This window comes from Erinaceus europaeus, chromosome 2 (genome assembly GCF_950295315.1).
Source record: "Erinaceus europaeus chromosome 2, mEriEur2.1, whole genome shotgun sequence".
Lineage (NCBI taxonomy): Eukaryota > Metazoa > Chordata > Mammalia > Eulipotyphla > Erinaceidae > Erinaceus > Erinaceus europaeus.
Window position 1 is genome coordinate 140320614 of NC_080163.1, and position 21138 is coordinate 140341751.

At 46.6% G+C, this 21138-nt stretch overlaps 1 protein-coding gene, 1 long non-coding RNA gene and 1 other non-coding gene across 12 annotated transcripts in view; 1 reads left to right on the forward strand and 2 right to left on the reverse strand.

The window, feature by feature from the left end:
• Positions 1–3705, reverse strand: part of CTCF (CCCTC-binding factor) — a 71688-nt gene extending 67983 nt beyond the window's left edge. For 6 of the 10 annotated variants that reach the window (XM_060185320.1, XM_060185322.1, XM_060185314.1 and 3 more), the window contains exon 1: positions 3079–3701. The gene's annotated coding sequence lies outside the window, so the exon portion shown is untranslated. Of the gene's footprint in view, positions 1–3078 lie in introns of all 10 variants that reach the window. The other 4 variants (XM_016185850.2, XM_060185321.1, XM_060185317.1 and 1 more) reach the window with 3 other exon arrangements.
• Positions 1557–19852, forward strand: LOC107522247 (uncharacterized). The gene is made up of 2 exons (XR_001601410.2): positions 1557–2520; positions 19726–19852. It is a non-coding gene; the product is annotated as an uncharacterized LOC107522247 (long non-coding RNA).
• On the reverse strand, positions 16813–16915 carry LOC132537287 (U6 spliceosomal RNA). The gene has a single exon (XR_009548746.1). It is a non-coding gene; the product is annotated as a U6 spliceosomal RNA (small nuclear RNA).
• Positions 19853–21138: the final 1286 nt, after the last annotated feature.

Genomic DNA, 21138 nt, shown 5'->3' on the forward strand with positions numbered 1-21138 from the left:
TATCCCCTCCCCTCCCCTGATAGCTTTCCTATTCTTTAACCCTCTGGGAGCATGGATCCAAGGTCACTGTGGGATGCAGAAGGTGGAAGGTCTGGCTTCTGTAATTGCTTCCCCGCTGAACATAGGCGTTAATAGGTCGATCCATACTCCCAGCCCAGGACTGACTTCTAACACTACCTTGAGTTACTTTTTATAGTGGAAAAAGAACATTTTGTAGGTTCAAAAATCCGATGTAGGGAGTCGGGCAGTAGTGCAGTGGTTAAGCGCACGTGGCGCAAAGCACAAGGACCGGCGTAAGGATCCAGGTTTGAGCCCCGGGTACCCTACCTGCAGGGGCGACGCTTCACAAGCAGTGAAGCAGGTTTACAGGTGTCTTTCTCTCCCCCTCTGTCTTCCCCTCCTCTCTCCATTTCTCTCTGTCCTATCCAACAACTACAACATCAATAACAACAGCAACAATAAAAAAAACAAGGGCAACAAAAGGGAAAACAAATATAATTAAAAAAACAAACAAACAACAAAAAACGACTTCCCTATGAGCCCATATAGCTGCATGATTCTACCAGCTGAAATTACAGTGGACTGGACAAGTTTGCTTAGCACCAAGCTGTTTAAATTTCCACATAAATTTATAGCTTTTCTCCACCCACCAACTCTCCAAAAAACAAACAAAAAAGTTAAGGGAGTCGGGCAGTAGTACAGCGGGTTAAGCGCACGTGGCGCAAAGCGCAAGGAGTGGTCTAGGATCCCGGTTTGAGCCCCCGGCTCCCCACCTGCAGGGGAGTCGCTTCACAAGTGGTGAAGCAGGTCTGCAGGTGTCTATCTTTCTCTCCCCCCCCACCCCCGTCTTCCCCTTCTCTCTCCATTTCTCTATGTCCTATTTAACAAGGATGACACCAACAATAGTAACTACAACAATAAAAACATCAAGGGCAACAAAATGGAATAAATATTTTTTTAAAAAGTTAATCATGCCACTTTCCGTAGTGGAGGAGACAGCACAATGATCATGCAAAGGACTTTCATACCTGAGGCACCGGAGGTACCAAGTTCAATTCCCCCACACCACTATAAACCAAAGCTGAGCAGTGCTTTGGCATCAAAAAAAAAATTTAAAAAAAAACTCTTCCCAAAGAAATCTCCGCTGATATACCCACTGCTTAACCACACTATATTAACGTATAATTTAAGGAAAAATCTAAAAGAATATACTGACGGGAGTCGGGCAGTAGCGCAACAGATGCAAAACGCAAGGACAGGCGGAAGGATCCCGGTTCGAGCCCCGGATCCACACCTGCAGGGGAGCCGCTTCAAAGGCGGTGAAGCAGGTCTACAGATGTCTATTTTTCTCTTCCCCCCTCTTGTCTTCCCCTCCTCTCTCCATTTCTCTCTGTCCTATCCAACAACGACATGAACAACAACAATAATAACTACAACAAAACAAGGGCAACAAAAAGGAATAAGTAAAAAAAAAAAAAGATAATGAACTAGCAATTGAACTTAAAAGTTTTTTAAAAAAAACGCAAGGAGGCTTAAGGTCAGTAACATGTTATGTTTGATTTATTTTGCTGCCCAAAGGAGACATGGAATTTTAACTTTCCTAGCTAATGTAATTTAAAGAACGAAGAGTCTACTACACGATAATGTTTACTTAATGCTGACCTCAGGGCTACAGGAAGTCAGCTACGAAAGAGGAGTTACATTAGGCGTAGATATTTATAAACCAGCTTGCAGCTAGTGACCCAGGATTCAATTACAACATCAACCGTCATATTTCAGCATATGGGAAAATCACCAGTGAAGTCAAGAATAAATTCATTCTGCCCTACTGGCGCTCTAGATCCGGTTGCACAATCGCGGGGCGGCAGAACTCGCGTCCCCTGGCCCTGAAGCATCAGGTACCAAGACGGGACACTACAGCTCGTGTCTCGGCAACAGTCTGGAGCGAAAGGGAAACTCAAGGGTCGCCTAAAACAGTTCAGCCAGCTCACACTTCAAACTCAGGAATGTGTCACGTCACTTGTGAAACCGGGGCGAAAAAAGTTTTTTTGACCCCTTTGAGATCGCTCCGCTAGCTCACAAACATCAGGCTTCTATGACTATCACTGCAAAAGAGGGAGTCCAACTCTGGGCTCTGGGGGAAAATTAAAAAAAAGAAAAAAAGAAACGACTTGGTGCGGAAACCGTGTCTTTCCCGCCCACCGTGGGGGGCGTCACGGGCCAGGTCCGGCGAGGAACCCGGGCGCGAGTTCGGGGGCGCAACAGGGCCCGCGGGGGCGGCGAGCGCGCGTCCCCCCGCCCGCCCGGGCGGCGCTGAGGCAGAAGCAGCCCAGCAGCCTCGCAGACGGAGCTCGCGGCGGCGGCGCCGGGGTCCCCGTGCCCGCAGCCGCAGCCGCAGCCGCGCCGCCCGCGCCACTTCGGCGGAGACCCAGACGGAGACCCGCGGCGGCCGCGGCGACGCGCGGACGGGGAGCGAGCGCCCGGCAGCCGAGCGGCGGGAGACGCTCGCACCGCGGCCGGGTAGGTCCCCGGGACCGGGAGGGCTGGAGGATGGGCAGCCCCGAGAGGCGGCGGCCAGAACCCGACGCCCATGCCCCGCTCGGGGAAGCCGGACCGCGCGCGCCGGCGGCGGGTCGGGACCCTTGGTCGAGGAGGGTGCGGAAGCCAGAGCGGGGAGACGGCCCTCTCGGCCGAGCCCACCCGCCCCGGGATCGGGAGGGGCGGAGGGCAGAGGGCGGGCCGTGGCCGGGCGATCGGCCGGGCCAAGAGCCGGCCTCGAGGGCAGAGACAAAGGAAGGAAAATGGAGTCGTCGGCGCGCGGGCCTGTTGCCGCCGCCGCCGGAGGCCTAGCGCGCCGCCAGGAAGGCGGCCTAGCGGGCGAGCGTGTGCGCGGGGGCGGCCGGGCCGCGGCGGAGACGGGCAATGGCGGCGGCCGCGCCGCAGCAGGGACGGTAGAGGGAGACAAACACCCCCCGGCGGCGGCGCTGGCGCCGGGCTGCAGCCAGCGCCGACCGGAGCGGCCCCATCGTGACACCTAGAGGCGGCCCGCGAAACCTCCTCCACCCTGGGCCCCCTTACCTCCGCGCCACACCCCCCGCAGCGCCCGCTCCGCCGCCGCTCCGCCGCTCCGGCCACTGGGCGTCCCGGGCCAGCTCCGCGCACCCGCACCAGCTGCCGCCGCCGCCGCTGCCGCTAAAGAAGCAGCTCCGCGCACGGTTTAATCGCTCCACGGGCTCGGACACAAAATGGCGGCGGCGCGGTGCAGTGCGCCTGCGTCGGCGCTGCCGGGGCCGCGGGTGCTGATAAGGGAAGGGACGGGTGGGGGGGCCGGCCGGGCGGCTAGTAGAGGGCGGGGGAGGAAAGGTGAGGGGAGGGGTTGGCGCAGGGCAGCATGGGAGGCGGCCCCGGGCGCCAACTTTCAAAAGCGGGCGCGATGGCGTCACGGGTTGCGCAGCGAGTCGCGTCACGCCGCACGAGCCCTTCCGCGCCCTCGCCCGGTCGCGCGTGGGCTTCGCGGGCGCCGCGTCGTCGGGACTCGCTGGGCGGGGTTTCCTAGCCTGAGGTCCAGCGCTCAGGGCGCTTCAGGACTCCCGGGCCGCTTGGCCCGGCTCGCTCGCTGCAGCTTCCCGCCCTGAGCCCTCCAAGAAGGGCGGGGGTGTTTGAAGGAAGCGCGCGCGGGACTAGGCCACCCGGCGGTGGCGGTGGCGGTGGCGGTGGCGGCTCTCGGGTCGGGCCCCGGCCCGGCCCGCCCCGCCCTCCGAGCGCTGCAGCGCAGCCCGCCGCGGAGTTAGGGAGCGTAGCGGGGCGGGTCGCGGGGCGGGTCCCTGCACACTCCCTGCTCCGAAAGCAAGCGGACGCCCGCGAGCGATGGCGAGCTGAGCTTTCCTTGAGCAGCGGCTTGTGGACGTTCTCCGCCTCGGAAGAGGCGTTCTCTCGATGCTCTCATGCCACCTCCGGCCGGACAGGCCAGCGGGAGGCCACGCTTAATGCCTCTTTTCCCACCAAAGCTGTCTTTTGCCAAAACGACTTTTCTGTGGGCGCGGTGTAATTTTGCTTTTTTTTTTTTTTTTTTTAGATATACGATGATTTTGCTCTAGGGCTGTAAATTCCCTGTGGGCGGAGTACTTACTTCATCCCTTAACGTGTCAAGCGGCTGCTCCCGGAGCGCGGCTTCCGCACACACACCCCACCACCACCACCACCATGCACCTGCGGACTGAAACCAACCCGCGATGAGTTGACCAACTGTATTTACTGGAAGATAATTCTCCTGGCTCCGGGAGGAGATCCTAATGTACTTACAGGAATCTGACTCAGAGTTGTACACTCAACTCTCTTAATCTTAGATACTATAGATAACATATGGACAGCCTAGTATTAATAAATCTTTTTTTTTTTAAGAGTGGAGGTGCTTTCGTGTAAAATCTACAGGCAGATGTTGGCAACTAAATTATGCTTTTAAGCTACTCAGTACACGTGTCATCTGTCACTTTATATAATTTCTGACTGGGAGAAGGAAAAAGAATGAAGAGAAGTTCCTAGGCCAAATCCAGTATTTGCAGATCGGGTAGTAGAACAAACAGGGAGCAGCCAGAAAGGCAAGAGGAAGTACAGAGTGTTGGATTGTGGGATCCAAATGCAGAGCTTCAAAGTAGGACAGGAGTGGTTCTTCCAAGACGGAAACAGGCCTTTGAGGTCATTGTAAAGTATCACTGATGACTTTGGCTTGATTTATACTGGTAATTTAGGGATGTAGGGGGCAGGAGTAGATAGCATAGTGGTTATGCAAAGAGACTATTATGCCTGAGGCTCTAAAGTCTCAGGTTCAATCCCCCACACCACCATAAGCCAGAGCTGAGCAGTGCTCTGATCTGCCCCCACCCCCACCCTGCCAAAAAATAAATAAATAAAAAGATGTAGGCATGATTAGACTTGAGTTGAAGAGTGAAGGGAAATAATAACTGCGCATAGAGGCAGCACAAGAGAAGTTTGTTGTGAAGGAAGCCAGAGATTTAAGGATAACTATAGAAGAATATGAAGTCAAAGTAGGAGGTGTTTTTAAAGATATTAGGGTTCTGGGGCACGCTTAAGTCATTGTATACAAGAGATGCAAGGAGGTTAGTAGGTCAATGCCAGGACCAACTTTTCTGATTTTTAATCTCAGGTAGGTGTTGCCTTATATAAATATTCAAGAATTTGGAAGGTTGAAGTATTTGGAAAATTTACGAATGACCCCCTTTGCCTTTTATGTACATCTTAAGACTCACACATAAATTAAACTTTCATATTTTGAGCTGGCAAAATAGCTCACTTGTTTTACCAGGTTCTAGTCTGGCCCTCACCACATTAAAGGAAGCTTCAGTACTGTGGTTTCTTTGTAAATATCTATTTATTTATTTATTTTTATGAGTAATAAATGCAGAGAGTGATCCGGGAGGTGTCACAATGTATAAAGGATTGGACTCTCAAGCATGAGGTCCTGAGTTCAATCCCCAGCAGCACATGTACCAGAGTGATGTCTGGTTATTTCTTTCTCTCCTGTCTTTCCTTTAATAAATAAATAAAGGGAGTCAGGTGGTAGCACAGTGGGTTAAGCGCATGTGGTGCCAAATGCCAAGGGGGGGGGCATGAGGATCCCGGTTCGAGCCTCTGGCTCCCCACTGCAGGGGAGTCACTTCACAGGTGGCGAAGCAGGTATGCAGGTGTCTTATCTTTCTCTTTCCCCTCCTCTCTCCATTTCTCTCTGTCCTAGCCAACATCAATGATATCAATACTAACTACAACAATAAAACAACAAGGGCAACAAAATAAATAAATATTTTATAAATAAATAAATAAATAAATAATTAAAAAAGAAAAAAAATGCAGAGAAACCAGAGCACTGCTCAGCTCTGGGTTATGGTGGTACTGGGTATTGAACTTAACATCTTTGGTGCCTTAGGCATGAAAGTCTTTTGCAGGGAGTCGGGTGGTAGCACAGCAGGTTAAGCGCAGGTGGCGCAAAGTGCAAGGACCTGCGTTAAGGATCCTGGTTCAAGCCCCCGGCTCCCCACCTGCAGGGGAGTCGCTTCACAGGCGGTGAAGCAGGTCTGCAGGTGTCTGTCTTTCTCTCACTCTCTCTGTCTTCCCCTTCTTTCTCCATTTCTCTCTGTCCTATCCAATAAGGACATTAATAATAACAACAATAATAACTACAACAAAACAAGGACAACAAAAGGGAATAAATAAATATTTTTTAAAAGCCTTTTGTATAAACATTATGCTATATCCCCAGCCTGCACGTCTGCCTTTCTCTGTCTTCTCTTTTCTCTCCAGACCATCAGTTTGATCACTGACATTGCAATGGTGGGAATCAAACTCAGGACATCATGCTTGAGAATCCAGTGTCATATCCACTGCACTACCCCAGGAGCCAGGGTGTTTGGGTTCTTTCCCTTTCTTTCTGCCCTTCTGTCTCACTTTCTTTCTCTTCTTTATTTTATTATTTATTTTGCCTCCTGGGTTATTGCTGAGTTTATTGCTGGCACTATGAATCCACTGCTACTGGTGGTCATTTTTTTCCTTTTTATTGGATAGGACAGAAAAAATTGAGAGGGGAGGAGGAGATGAGAGAGAGAGAAATTTACACTTGTAGACCTGCTTCAAGAGAGAGAGATTTACACATGTAGTCCTGCTTCACTGCTTCTGAAGCGTCCTCCCTGCAGGTGGGGAGTGGGAGCTCAAACTCAGATCCTTGTGCAGGTCCTTGCACATAGTCCTATGTGTGCTTAACCGGGTGCACCACTGCACACCCCCCCGCCACACACACACACTATCTGAAAAAAGTTGGCCTGAAGTAATGAAGTCCCAGAAACAAACAAGCAAAAAAAAAAAAAAAAAAAAACTTAGAGAAAGAAAAATTTCCAAAGTATAGATACCTTTAAAATATTTCAAAACATATTGTACTTACTGTTGAATGTAAAACATTAATTCCCCAAGAAAAAAAAAAATCAGAGTAAAAAAAAAAAATTTCACATTTTCTTCAACTCTCCAGCCAAAGAACTTTAGAACTATATGCAAGAAACTATAAAACTGACTTGTATTTAAATCCTTATCTCTTTTGACTTTCTTTTTTTTGCCTCCAGGGTTATTGCTGGGGCTCAGTGCCTGCACCATGAATCAACTGCTCCTGGAGGCCATTTTTTCCCCCTTTTGTTGCCCTTGTTGTTGTAGTCTTTTGTGGTTATTATTGTTGTTGTTGATGTCATTAGTTGTTGGATAGGACAGAGAGAGATGAAGAGAGGAGGGGAAGACAGAGGGGGAGAGAAAGATAAACACCTGCAGACCTGCTTCATTGCTTGTGAAGCGACTCCTCTGCAGGTGGGGGGGAGGGGTCGAACCGGGATCCTTCCGCTTGTTCTTGTGCTTTGCGCCACGTGCGCTTAACCCGCTGGGCTACCGCCCGACCCCCCTACTTTCTAATACCTTTATTTTTCTAAGATTAATTTATTTATAACAGTACTAGTGCATCACTTTGTCATATGCAGTATCAAGGATTAAGCTAAAGACTGCATACTTGCAAGGTGTGTGTGTGTGTGTGTGTGTGTGTGTGTGTGTGTGTGTGTGTGGTGAGAGGAGAGAGAAAGAACCAGAGCATCACACTGGCACATAAATAGGGATCAAACTTGGGACATCATGCTTGAGAATCCAATACTTTATCCACTATACCGCCTCCCAGAACACCAGTAGGTGTGTTTTGTTAACAGTAGTGTAGATAGACTCTTAATTGTATTGTGTCAACTATATTTACAACTACATGACTTCTGAGACATCAAGGTAAAAGTCAGAAATGGGCTGAGGAGGTAGCATGATGGTTATGCAAAAAAAAAAAAAACTTTCATGACACAGACTCCAAGGTCCCAGGTTCGGTCCTCAGCACTACCACAAGCCAGATCTGAGCACTGCTCTGGTAATAATAATAATGAAATTAAATAAATAAATTATGATCTTCCATACTTTGTGGAGTCAGCTCTAAAGAAGGAAAAGCCAAATTGAAAGGGCAGGATGTTTTAGACTAAACAGAAAAAAGCTGTGGTGTGTAATGTGACAACAAGCTGTGATATAGAGGGGATGGTTTAAAATAAGGGCAGGTTCCCTACATTACTTACTATATACTACCTCACCAATGAGAACTTCAATGCTTTAGAACTTCTGATTCATAAATTCCCATTTCAGTGTTTGGTGCATGAGATTGCGTAGGACTTGAAAACAGTTCTGGGATTCCAGCATGCAGCTATTGTTGCTTTGCAGGAGGCCAAGTGAGGCCTATCTGGTTGGCCTTTTAAAAAATATTTTATTTATTTATTCATGAGAAAGATAGAAGGAGAGAGAAAGAACCAGATATCACGCTGGTGCATGTGCCGTCGGGGATTGAACTCAGGACCTCATGCTTGAGAGTCCAATGCTTTATCCACTGCGCCACCTCCCGGACCACATGGTTGGCCTTTTTGAAGACATCAGTTTGTATGCTATCCATGCCAAACATGTAACAATTATGCCAAAAGACATCCAGCTAATATGCTGCATATGTGGAGAGGTGCTTACGAATTCTCTATGTTGGGAAACATTTCATTCTTTAAAAACAACAACAACAACAACAACAAAAAAAGCTCTTCCTGTTATTGGTAGTTCTGAACGTTAGATTTTTTTCCCATGGGGGGGGTACCTAAGTATATAATTGCAAGTGGGAAACTGGACAGAAAGCAGGTATTGGCAATTTTTTTTCCATTTTCACTTGTGTGTGAATTTATAATAAAAATTATAAATAAACATGTTAAAGGTTTCTGGACAATGCCAGAATTTGGATTTTTTTAAAAAACAAGTTTTTTAAAAATAAATTTAAAAAAATATTTTGTGTTTTTTTTCATATTTATTTATTTTTATTTTCCCTTCTGTTGCCCTTGTTTTTTATTGTTGTTGTAGTTATTGATGTCATCATTGTTGGATAGGACAGAGAGAAATGGAGAGAGGAGGGGAAGACAGAGAGAAGGAGGGAAAGATAGACACCTGCAGACCTGCTTCACCGCTTGTGAAGCGACCCCCCCTCCCCTGCAGGTGGGGAGCGGGAGGCTCGAACCAGAATCCTTCTGCCAGTCTGTGCGCTTTGCACCACATGCGCTTAACCCGCTGCTCCACCGCCCAACTCCCCCCAAAAATTATTTATTTATTTATTCATTCCCTTATGTTGCCCTTGTGGTTTTATTGTTGTAGTTGTTATTGTTGTTGTTATTGATGTCGTTGTTGGATAGGACAGAGAAATGGAGATAGGAGGGGAAGACAGGGGGAGAAAGACACCTGCAGACCTGATTCACCACTTGTGAAGCGACTTCCCTGCAAGGTGGGGAGCCAGGGGCTCCAACCGGGATCTTATAACCGGTTCTTGCGCTTTGCGCATAAATGTCTTATTGATGACAATTAAAAATGGTGTTTCTAGCACTTTTATCATACAATGGATTCCATCCATTTACTATACTTTTCTGAGTTGTCCAACATGAAAATATCGGTTTTTAATGTTGTCTGTCTTCTGTACTGTTCCTGAAAATTTGCTATTAATATATATTAAACTGGGAGTCGGGTGGTAGCGCAGCGGGTTAAGTGCAGGTGGCGCAAAGCACAAGGACCAGTGTAAAGACCCTGGTTCGAGGCCCCGGCTCCCCACATGCAGGGGAGTCGCTTCACAGGTGGTGAAGCAGGTCTGCAGGTGTCTTGTCTTTCTCTCCTCTTCTGTGCCTTCCCCATCTCTCTCCCATTTCTCTCTGTCCTATCTAACAATGCGACATCAATAACAACAACAAGAATACAACAATAAAACAATAAGGGCAACAAAAGGGAATAAATAAATAAATATTTTAAAAAGTAAAATAAAATATTTAATATATATATATTAAACTATTTTTTTGAAAAAAAGAACTTCAGGAGGTCAGGCTGTAGCACAGCGGGTTAAGTGCACATGGCGCGAAACTCGAGGACTGGCTTAAGGATAACCCTTTGAGCCTCCAGATCCCCACCTGAAGGGGAGTCGCTTCACAGGCAGTGAAGCAGTTCTGTCTGTCTTTTTGTCCCCATCTCTGTCTTCCCCTCCTTTCTCCATTTCTTTCTGTCCTATCTGACAACAACACCAATAACAACAATAATAACCACAACAATGATAAAAACAAGGGTAACAAAAAGGGAAAATAAATAAATAAAATAACTTCAGTGCTTAATTAACATTCAGTAGCCTCTGTTTTAGGTTTGTAATCCATTATCAGGAGAAGTAATGTTGGTAACCACAAGGAGAAGTAATGTTGGTAATGTTGCTTACCACAACATTGATAATATTGCCATATTCCAGGATATGCCTTCAGCCTAGCAAACAGAACCTGAAATATTTTCTGTTTCCTGAGAGTGGATGCTGGTCTTAGAACTCATCAAGCTTATAGGAGTTTGATGGATGAGCTCAGTGCTGCTATACTAACTGGCAAGTGGACCAATGTCTTGTGCAGAAAGTGTGTTCTTGCCACACAGCAGAGACTTTTGGAAAGCCAAATTATAGGAAAAGACGTGATTTTAGTAAACCAATGAGGGTGGGGGTGGAAACCATAATAGTTATGCAAGCAGACTCTCATGCCTGAGGCTCCAAAGTCCTAGGTTCAATCCCCCATACTACCATAAGCCAGAGATGAGCAATGCTCTGGTAAACAAAACAAAACAAAGAAACAAAACCCAGAAGTAAACCAATGAGAAGCTAGCCCTAGGTGTGATGAAGATTAGAATTTTAAGAAAAGGGGATTGGGCAGTAGCACAGTGGGTTAAGCGCAGGTGGCGCAAAGCGCAAGGACTGGCATAAGGATCCCAGTTGGAGACCCCGGCTCCCCACCTGCAAGAGAGTCGCTTCACAAGTGGTGAAGCAGGTCTGCAGGTGTCTAGCTTTATTTCCCCCTCTCTGTCTTCCCCTCCTCTCTCCATTTCTCTCTGTCCTATCCAACAATGATGACATCAGTAACAACAAAATAATAACTACAACAATAAAAAAAAAGAGCAACAAAAGGGAAAATAAATAAATAAATAAAATAAAATATTTAAAAAAAGGAATTTAAGAGAAAAAGAAAAAACGCATAGATGGGTCTTCCCTTTTTTTCTTCTATGGCTCAAGTGGGCTCTATCCTCAAGAGCTATCTTTGCACCTTACTATCACATCTGCATGAATTCTGCCTTACAATTTAATATTATTATAATTATTACCAGAACACTGATTTAGCTCAGTTTTATGATTGGTCAGGAGATTGAACCTGGGGCTTTGGAGTCTTAGGCATAATAATCTCTTTGCGGGGGAGTCCGGCGGCAGCACAACGGGTTAAGTGCAGGTGGTGCTAAGAGCAAGGACCAGAGGAAGGATCCGGTTCGAACTTCCTTCCGGCTCCCCACCTGCAGGGGAGTCGCTTCACAAGCGGTGATGCGGGTCTGCAGGTGTCTATCTTTCTCTCCCCCTCTCTGTCTTCCCCCATCTCTCTCCATTTCTCTTTTGTTGCCCTTTTTTTTTTTTAATTGTTGTAGTTATTAATGTCATCGTTGTTGGATAGGACAGAGAGAAATGGAGAGAGGAGGGGAAGACAGGGAGGGGGAGAGAAAGCTAGACACCTGAAGCCTTGCTTCACCACCTGTGAAGCGACTCCCCTGCAGGTGGGGAGATGGGGGACTCGAACCGGGATCCATAAGCCGGTCCTTGAGCTTTGCATCACGTGTGCTTACCCTGCTGCGCTACCGCCCAACTCCCAATTTTTTTGTTGTTGTTATCTTTATTTATTGGATAGATTCAGCCAGAAATCAAGGGGGAGGGAGAGTGCTTCACCACTTGAAAATACTTCCTCCTGTGGCGCAGTGATAAGGCTTTGGACTCTCAAGCATGAGGTCCTGAGTTTGATCCCCGACAGCACATGTGTCAGAGTGATGTCTGGTTCTTTCTCTTTCCTCCTATATTTCTCATTAATAAATAAATAAAATCTTAAAAAAAAAAGAGACAAAATACTTCCTCCTGCAGGTGGGGACCAGGGCCTCAAACCTGGGTTCTTGTGCATTGTAACATGTGAACTAATCAGGTGTACCACTACCCGGTCCAGTGTTGCTAAATCTTATAAGACATTTGGAAAGCTTTAAAGGACAATTTCCAAAGGCAACCACTTTCTCCTAATATTTTATTTACTGATTTAATTGCCATCCATTTTATTGCTGGGGCTCAGTGCCTGCTCCCAGTGACCATCTTTTTTTTTTTTTTTTAAACTTTTCTTTTGATAGGATAGAAGAATATAGAGGAGGGGAGAGTTGGGGAAAGAGAAAGAGAGAGATACCTACAACACTACTTGACCTCTTGTGAGGCTTGCCCCCTGCAGTGAGAAGGGGAAGGGGCTTGAACCCAGGTCTTTTTGAATGGTAATATGTTTGTTTAACCCAGCGTGTCACCACTGTTCTAATGCTTTAAATACCTACATTTAAAGACCTATGCTTCAAGGAGGGCCAGGTGGTGGAGCACCTGGTTAAGCACACACATTATTACCATGCACATGGGCCTGAGTTCAAGACCCTAGTCCCTACCTGCAGGAGGAAAGCTTCCCAAGTGGGGTGAAACAGTGCTGCAGGTCTCTCTCTCTCTTTTCTTTTCTTTTTTATTTTAAAATATTTTATATATTTATTAATGAGAAATGATAGGAAAGAGAGAAAGAACCAGACATCACTCTGATACATATGCTGCCGGGGACTGAACTCAGGACCTCATGCCTGAGAGTCCAAAGCCTTATCCACTGCACCACTTCCCGGACCACTCTCTCTCTTCCTTTCTATTCCCCTTCACTCTCAATTTCGCCAAGTCCTAGCAAATAAAATAAAGTTAAATAATAATAATAAGAGTGGGAGTCGGGCAGTAGCGCAGTGGGTTAAGTGCACGTGGTGCAAAGCGCAAGGACCAGCATAAGGATCCCAGTTCCAGCCCCCGGCTCCCACCTGCAGGGGAGTCGCTTCACAAGTGGTGAAGCGGGTCTGCAGGTGTCTATCTTTCTCTCCCCATCTCTGTCTTCCTCCTCCTCTCTCTATTTCTCTCTGTCTTATCCAACAACAATGACATCAATAACAACAAAAATAAAAACAAGGGCAACAAAAAGGAATAAATTAATTTTTTTAAAAAGATAGCAAATAAAAGAGAGAAAAGGAGAGAGAAGAGCTACAAAGCATCACTCTGGCACATGTGATGCTGGGGATCAAGTTCTGAACCTCATGTTTTAGAGTTCCAAACTTTGTCAACTGCACCACCTCCCAGGCTGCTGCCAATGCTGCTGCTGCTGCCGCTGCTTCTCCTTTTAAAATATTTTAATAACAGAGATATATAGAGAGATACAAGGGGGGAGATGAGAGCACACTGCTTAGCTCTGGCCTATGGTGGTGTCAGGGACTATACTTGGGCTCTTAGCAGCACCTCAGGCATGAAAAAACATTTTTTTTCCTCCAGGGTTATTGCTGGGGCTCATGCCTGCACCACAAATCCATTGCTCCTGGAGGCTATTTTTTCCCCTTTTGTTGTTCTTGTTGTTTTATGTTGTGGTTATTATTATTGTTGTTATTGATGTCATTGTTCTTGGATAGGACAGAGAGAAATGGAGAGAGGAGGGGAAGACAAAGAGGGGGAGAGGTAGACACCTGCAGGCCTGCTTCACCTCCTGTGAATTGATCCCCCTGCAGGTGGGGATCCAGGGGCTCAAACTGGGATCCTTATGCGGATTTTTGCACTTTGTGCCATGTGTACTTAACCTGCTGCGCTACTGCCCGATCCCTGGAAGTCTTTTTTTTTTTTTTAAGATTTTATTTATTTATTCATGAGAAGTGATAAGAGAGAGAAAGAACCAGACACCACTATGGTACATGTGCTGCCGGGGATTGAACTTGGGATCTCATGTTTGAGAGTCCAAAGCCTTATTCACTGCACCACCTCCTGGACCACATGAAAGTCTTTTTAAAAAAATTATTTATTTATTTATTTATTTATTTATTTATTTTCCCTTTTGTTGCCCTTGCTGTTTAACATTATTGTTGTTGTTATTGATGGATAGGACAGAGAGAAATGGAGAGAAGAGAGGAGGGGAAGACAGAGGGGGAAAGAAAGATAGACACCTGCAGACCTGCTTCACCGCCTGTGAAGCGACTCCCCTGCAGGTGGAGAGCCGGGGGTTCGAACTGGCATCCTTACTCGGGTCCTTGCATTTTGTGCCATGTGCGCTTAACCCGCTGCACCACCATCTGACTCCCGAAAGTCTTTTTTTTTTTTAATGTTTTTAATTATCTTTATTTACTTATTAGGTAGAGGCCAGGTAGTACTGGAGATAAGTGATGTCACCCATGGGTCTTGTATTAGTCTGGAAAGGCTGAATAAACTTCATCAACATTAGTAGATAAAAGTCAAGGATAGGGGAGTCAGGCAGTAGCACAGCGGGTTAAGTGCAGGTGGCGCAAAGCCCAAGGACCAGCGTTAAGGATCCCGGTTCCAGCCCCTGGCTCCCCACCTATAGGGGAGTCGCTTCACAGGAGGTGAAGCAGGTCTGCAGGTGTCTATATTTCTCTCCCCCCTCTCTGTCTTCCCCTCCTCTCTCCATTTCTCTCTGTCCTATCCATCAATAACAACAACAATAATGTTAAACAGCAAGGGCAACAAAAAGGGGAATAAATAATTTTTTAAAGAATTTATTTATTTTTTCATGAGAAAGATAGGAGAGAGAAAGAACCAGACATCACTCTGCTACATGTGCTGCTGGGGATTGAACTCAGGACCTCATTGTTGAGAGTCCAATGCTTTATCCACTGCGCCACCTCCCGGAGCACATAAATAAAATAAAAAAAAATTTTAAATTTATTTATTTCCCCTTTTGTTGCCCTTGTTGTTTTATTGTTGTAGTTATTATTGTTGTTGTTATTGATGTCGTCATTGTTGGACAGGACAGAGAGAAATGGAGAGAGGAGGGAAAGACAGGAGGAGAGAAAGACAGACACCTGCAGACCTGCTTCACCGCTTGTGAAGCGACTCCCCTGCAGGTGGGGAGCCGGGAGCTCGAACCATGATCCTTAATGCTGGTCCTTGCACATGCGCTTACCCCACTGCTACTGCCTGACCCCTGGCCCCTTTTTTTAATTTTTAACCAGAGCACTGCTCAGCTCTGGCTTGTGGTCTTCTTCTAGCGTTTGCCCTTCTTCCGTAGCAGCCAGTCAACAGCGTCAGGTTGAGCCTGATGTAAAGTTTCGAGACCTCCTTTGAATCTGGAGAGGTGGCAGTCGTTGACTATGTGGGTCATAGTCTGTCTGTAGCCGCAGGGGCAGTTCGGGTCGTCTCTGGCTCCCCAGCGATGGAACATAGCGGTGCACCGGCCATGGCCTGTTCGATAGCGATTGAGGAGGGCCCAATCATAACGTGCTAGGTCAAAGCCGGGTTGACGCTTGCAGGGATCTGTGATGAGGTGTTTGTTCTTTACCTCAGCTGACTGCCAGCTCTGTTTCCAAGAGTCTGGAACAGAGAAGTTCAGTGTAGGCGTAGGGGACCAGATTGGGTGACGAGACGTCAAGCGTTGGACAGGGTGGGCGAAGATATCCGTGTATATTGGCAGGTCCGGTTGAGAGTAGACGTGGGAAATGAACTTAGATGATGCCGCATCCCGACGAATATCTGGCGGGGCGATGTTGCTAAGAACTGGCAGCCATGGAACCGGGGTGGAACAGATGGTTCCAGAAATGATCCTCATGGAGGAATATAATTTGGAATCGACCAAGTGGACATGGGGGCTACGGTGACGTGGAGGATTGAACCAGAGACTTTGGAGCCTCAGGTTTGAGAGTCTCTGCATAATCATTATGCTATCTAGCCTCACCCTGCTGTCTTTATCTCCTCCTTCTTTCTCAATTTCTCTGTTCTAGCCAATAAAATGGAAAAAAAAAAAAAGCCACCAGGAGCAGTGGATTCAGTGTTTGCATTGAGCCCCAGTGATAGATAACTCTTGAGGAAGGAGAAAAAAAAAGCTTCTTGAGGCATTGGAGCAGTATTTTCCAGGCTTTTTCTGCTCTAGGCATAAAGTATTTTCATACTTGAAATATTTTACTTTGTTTTGTTTTTCCAGAACTTTGCTCATCTCTAGTTTATAGCAGTTCTGGGGATTGAACTTGGAATTTCATTGCCTCAGGCATGAAAGTCTTTTTGCATAGTCATTATGCTAACTCTCCAACCTCAAAAAGAGTTTCATGCCTAAAACTCTGAAGTCCCAAATTCAGTTCCAGGCACCACCAGGTAAGTGGCGCTGTAGTTAAAGAAAATAAAATATTGTGGGGGTAGATAGCATTATGGTTATGCAAAGAGACTCTCATGCCTGAGGCTCCAAAGTCCCAGGTTCAATCCCCACACCACCACAAGCCAGAACTGAACTGAGCAATGCTGAGGTTAAACAAAAGAAAAAAAGAAAAAAAAGTAAAAAAAAATAAAATCTTGGTTATTGGTGAACAAAGACTTAAAAAAAATTTTTTTATATTTATTTATTCCCTTTTGTTGCCCTGTTGTTTTTTTGTTGTAATTATTGCTGTTGTTGGATAGGACAGAGAGAAATGGAGAGAGGAGGGGAAAACAGAGACAGGGGAGAGAAAGACAGACACCTGCAGACCTGCTTCACTGCCTGTGAATCAACTCCCTTGCAGGTGGGGAGCCGGGAGCTCGGACCAGGATCCTTACACTGGTCCTTGTGCTTTGTGCCACCTACAAAGACATTTTTTTTTTTTTTTAATATAGAGTGCTTCTTAAGTTGTGTGTCATCCTTGTGCAGGGGCCATGCTAATCACTGTACCACTCCAATTTTAGTATATGTGCTGCTGTAGCAAACACTTTTTGTGTGTGCTTTTTACTTCAAAGCCAGATTCTTATAAATGTGCTACTCAGTGACCTTTCCTGGGCCAGTTTTCTCATTCATCTATTCATCTATTTAAGAAAGAGGGAGACAAGAGAGGAGAGTCACCATAGTACCAGTGCACCATCCAAAGACCCCCCCCCCACACACACACACACACACACGGTGCCATCTGTAGTGCTCTCATTGTTCCCAGGGCTTGAAACCAGGGCCCATTTATGGTAAGGCTGGTTTGCACTCTATCTGGTAAAGGATCTCCATGCTCCAGACCTGGTTTTATTGCACAATGATTTGCTGAAAGTGACAATGTCCAATAATTTACTGATGGCATTAAGTAAAGGTTTACTCTATCCAGGAGGGACAGACAAGTTCTGCACATGGTTTGATGAAACTCCTGTGCAGTGTGAAAAGTTAAAAGGACCTCAGAAGTAAGGTTGGAAGCAGGAATGGACTCAGTTATTTGTGAGGCAGATTGAGGGTGGTGGGATTTTTCCCAAGAGAAAAGAAAGTCAGTCCGTAGTGGTATTTGTTTCAGAAATTACTTTGACCCATGGAGGATAGATGTAAAGGGGTAAACACAGAAGAAACCTGTATGGGAGCAGGTTTTAGTGTCTAGATTGAGAAGTCAGTGTGTCTTGAACCTGAGTATTGCCAGTAGACAGAATTTACCAATAAATAGAAGTAGGATTGTGGTCCGGGAGGTGGCACAGTGGATAAAGCACTGGATTCTCAACCAGGAGGTCCTGAGTTCAGTCCCAAGCAGCACGTGTACCAGCGTGATGCCTGGTTCTTTCTCTTTCTGCCTATCTTTTTCATGACTAAATAAAAAAAATATATATCATTTATTTAAAAAAAATAGAAGAGTGGCCCGGGAAGTGGTGCAGTGATAAAACTTTGGACTCTCAAGCATGAGGTTGAGTTCGATCCCCGGCAGCACATGTGCCAGAGTGATGTCTGGTTCTTTCTCTCTCCTTCTATCCTTCTCATTAATAAATAATTAATTAAAATCTTAAAAAAAAAAAGAAATAAAAAAAATAGAAGTAGGATTTAGGGTGGACTCAGAAATTAACACAGCCTATTAGAGCTCCAGTTCAATCCTTGGCACTACATGTGCTGAAGTGGGGCTTTTGCTGCTTCTCTCTGATTTCATGAAACTCTGTCTCCTATGGGTAGGGAATATATATATATAGTCTCCAGGGTTATTGCTGGGGCTTGGTGCCTGCACTAGTCCACTGCTCCTGGAGGCTATTTTTTTCCCTTTTGTTATACTTGTTTTATCATTGTTGCAGTTATTATTATCATTGTTATTGATGTTGTTGGATAGGACAGAGAGAAATGGAGAGAGGAAGGGAAGACAGAGAGGCGGAGAGAAAGATAGACATCTACAGGTCTGCTTCACCTTTACTGCTTGTGAAGCGACTCCTCCATGCAGGTGGGGAACCAGGGGCTCGAACCAGGATCCTTGCGCTGGTCTTTGCACTTTGTGCCATGTGGGCTTAACCCACTGCATGACCACCCAACCCCCCCCAAATATATATATATATATATATTTTAAAAAATATATTTATTTATTCCCTTTTTGTTTTATTGTTGTAGTTATTGTTGTCTGTCTTTGTTGTTGGATAGGACAGAGAGAAATGGAGAGAGGAGGGGAAGACAGAGAGGGGGAGAGAAAGATAGACACCTGCAGACCTGCTTCACCGCCTGTGAAGCGACATCCCTGCAGGTGGGGAGCCGGGGGCTTGAACCAGGATCCTTCTACCGGTCCTTGCACTTTGTGCCACATGCGCTTAACCTGCTGCGCTACCGTCCGACTCCCCCTAAATATATTTTTTAAAAGAAATGTTTAGGGCATTTAATCGAGGATTCCAGTGGCTGGGATGAGAGGACTTATAGTCAAGTATGGGACCTAGCTGCATGATTTGGGTTACCTGCTTAGTTTCCCAGGAGGAAAACCAGTTTTTGAAATGTTGAGTTTGAAATACCCTATTCAGCAGTCTAGGAGGTGGCAAATGCTATAGTATAGGAATGTAAAAGCTTGAGGTTCTGGACTCAACATAATGGTTATACAAGAGACTAATACAAAGACTTTCATGCCTGAGGCTCTGAGATCCCAGGTTCAATCCCCGGCACCACCATAAACCAGAGCTGAGCAGTGCTCTGGTCTCTGTTACTTTCTCTTTCATTTATTAAAAAATGAATAATAGGGGCTGTGTGGTGATGCACTTGGTTAAGTACACACATTAGAGTGTACAAGGACCCAGGTTCAAGCCCCCAGTCCCTACCTGCAGGGGGAAGGCTTCATAAGTGGTGAAGCAGGGCTACAGGTGTCTCTCTCCCTCTGCCTCTCTGTGCCACCTGTGCTTAACCCGCTGCGCTACTGCTTGACTCCCGGCAGTTTTATTTTCTAAGTGAGATTGTTCTCCCTTAGTTTACATAGGTCCTGTAGTCCTTCTCAAACCCACCTATTATTATATTATTCAAAACAAGAAGAACCAGATCTGACAATCAAGCCAAGAGCCTCTGTCCATGGGGGAGAGATGGCCTTATTACCACACTCCAGGGCTGTCAAGGGAGGTGGAAGGAAGAAGAAAGCATATCATATGCTTAAGAGTTCAGCAAATCGAACCCACACACCAGGCACAGAAACACACAAGGAAGGCACCCACACTCTGTGGGTGAGACAAAGCACCAGTCCTCCTCCCACGTGCCAACCCATCTGCTTCTTTGCCTTCACAAACATGCTTTTGCTTTTATTTTTTTAACTTCCCTTTTTGGTTCCCTGCAGCTTTGAATACATGAGGAAGAAGAGTGGAAGACACTGGGAACGGTAACGTTGGAAGAGGACAAGAAGAGGAATATGGAGACTCCACTCCAATAGCCACCAGCACAATAAAATCTTATATTCCAAGACAGAGCTGTAACCTCAATGGACTTGATTGATGGGGTGCTTGAAAATTTGCCATAGACCTATAAAAACCTATTTCTGTCTTCTCACAGATGCTGACAATCTTCATGGGATACCTGGGCATAAGCTTTCCTGCTAGGGTGCTACTGATTCCTAGTGGTATCAATACCTCCTACAGCTGGGGGTTTGATCTTAAGCTTTTAGGGCCCTTGGGCAGGGGAGACAGCATAATGGTTATACAAAAGACTTTCAGGCCTGAAGCTCTGAGGTCCCAGGTTCAATCCCAAGCACCACTATAAACTAGAACTGGGCAATAGACTGGTCTTTCTCTCTCTGTGTCTTTCATTAAAGAAAAGGGGGGCAGTTGTACACCTGGTTGAACATACATTACAGTGCGCAAGCACCTGGGTTCAAGTCCCCAGTCCCTATGAGCAAAGAGAAAGCGTTGCAATTGGTGAAACAGTGCTGCAGCTGCCTCTCTCCCATCCTCCTTGATGACTATCAAATAAATAAAGGGTTAGGGCCATTGCCTCTTCTTAGCATTGGAGAGCAGGGATGAAGGCCACTCAGATTTTCAGTAAGCACCCCAGTTGACCCTTAGCTGGGATGATATCCCGTCCTCTGTATCTTTCCCAGCCTGTCCTCTCCAGTTGACTGAGTTGTGTGTGTCATCTACTTCTGTACTTCCACAGGACCCGGTCAACCAGTGTTCCTGTGCTCTTTCCTCACCACACAGGACACACACACTTCAGATGCAAGTGGGTGATCCTACTCTCCCTATAGGCCTTTTGAGTCACAGGCTTGGGGGGTTCCCAGGAGTGGTCCTGGGGCTATAATCATCCTGCAGGGGCTGGGAGAAGGCTCCAGTTGGGGCCAGCTTTGGTTTCCATTGCTTGCTTTCACCATTCCCTCCCACACTAGCTGGCCCCAAAAGCTGAGCTGCACCATTCTGCCAGGCCACCCTTTGTAGTTACAGAGGCAGGGCAGCAGCCTTCGCCCCGCCCTTCTGGAATGAGCCACCTGCATCCACACACAGGTGTTTCCTGTGCTCCTTCCTGTTGCCGTTGTTTTCCCCCCCCCCCCCCCAGCAGGTGGTTAAGGGGCCAGCCTAACCTCTTCATACATAGCTCCAAAACATGGGGGGCAGGGCTCCCTGGGGTTCTGGGTCACCCCAGGGGGCTGTTGGCTCTTCGGTTTATTGGCTCTTCCTGAGTGCAGGCGTGCACAGACTCCCCTGTGTATCACTGCTGCTGTCTGTTACAGGTTTTGACATGAGCTCAGGAAGTGGGGGAG